Here is a 1,583-nt window from a genome sequence, read left to right on the forward strand (position 1 = left end):
TTCTTGTGTCCTGCAGACTGTCTGGTGGACTCTTTAATGTAGCAGGAACCATGAAGGACCATCTCACCTTTAGGTAAATTTAACAGTCATTTTTTGTGGGTCCTGCATGTCCAGCCCATCAAGCAGACCAGGCAAGAGCAGTTTCTTGCTCAAATGGCTAGCAAACTCCATAAGAAACCTCTTTGATGCGCATCTTCCTCTTGAAGTAGATTGCCACTGCCAGAAGCAGATGTGTCTTACAGTCATGACAAGTTCTAAGTCCTTAAAACATTTTAAATGCCATATTCTGAAGGTCTTTGAAAGATTTGAAGAATACCTAACTAACTGAAATATATCTCCATCTCTCTAGAAAATATAAGTAACATGACTACAATCTTGACTATTATAGATGATTGTCTATTGACCTATATTTCTTAATGTATGTTACATTACATTTTAAATAAATTGTATAAATGTAATACCTTAATAAAGAGCAGAAATATACATATAACAAAATTGACCTAAAACTTGTATCAATAAACAAAGATCCATACCAATGCAAATATATAGAGCATATCCTCTTTTAAATATAAATAAATATTTACAAACAATATTTGAAAATATGGGCATAGTTTCTCCAAACTGCTTTCTGCTGTTTATTGGGTGAAGTATTTTTTTTATGGTGAAAAAGTATATATTTAGAATTAGCAGGCTGGGCTCAGTTTAGATGATTCCAATCTTGTTGGCAACATCCAGAGCATCATAATCAGGAGCCAACCGAACATATGCCTTCTTCTCTCCATCGGGCCTTATGAGGGTGTTGACTTTGGCCACATCAATGTCATAGAGTTTCTTCACAGCCTGTTTGATCTGGTGCTTGTTGGCCTTGACGTCCACAATGAACACAAGTGTGTTGTTGTCTTCTATCTTCTTCATGGCTGACTCGGTGGTCAGGGGGAATTTGATGATGGCATAGTGGTCAAGCTTGTTCCTCCTGGGCGCGCTCTTCCAGGGGTATTTAGGCTGCCTTCGTAGCCGCAGGGTCTTGGGACGCCGAAAAGTGGGCGATGTGCGGATCTTCTTCTTTTTGTGGCTGTGGACGCCTTTCAGCACTGCCTTCTTGGCTTTCAAGGCCTTTGCTTTAGCTTCGGCTTTGGGAGGGGCAGGAGCTTCCTTCTTTGCTTTCGGTGCCATCTTCTGGGCGAAGTATTTTTGTGGGGGTGTTTACAACAACCTTTCAGGGGTCTTGTTCCATAAAAGCATATTGGTCTGGAAGCAATCCACAGGTTTTCATCTTCTCTGAAAACAAAAGAATAACCTCTTTTTCCAAAGCAACATAGCCTTAGATCCATATTCTGAAGTCAAGATACCTTTAAAATATATACAGGTTTAGCTTAGTAGCCCATACAATGAAGTGTCTCTCTGTATTTCACTTATTCACAGTCAAAAAATTCAAAGAAAACACAATAATATACATAATCTAGATTCTGTGTATTCTACATCTTAACATGGCTTATTTTTACTCTATTACTTTTTAATATTTATTTTATTATCATCACTCTGTCTCTTTAAAGACTTTGTTTCTTTTTTATAAACCATTTACT

General features: G+C 37.8%; 1 pseudogene; it reads right to left on the bottom strand.

Moving 5' to 3' along the window:
* Window positions 1-702: 702 nt before the first annotated feature.
* Window positions 703-1,258, bottom strand: LOC101987210 (annotated as a pseudogene).
* Window positions 1,259-1,583: the final 325 nt, after the last annotated feature.

Source organism: Microtus ochrogaster, unplaced genomic scaffold (assembly GCF_000317375.1).
Source record: "Microtus ochrogaster isolate Prairie Vole_2 unplaced genomic scaffold, MicOch1.0 UNK196, whole genome shotgun sequence".
NCBI lineage: Eukaryota > Metazoa > Chordata > Mammalia > Rodentia > Cricetidae > Microtus > Microtus ochrogaster.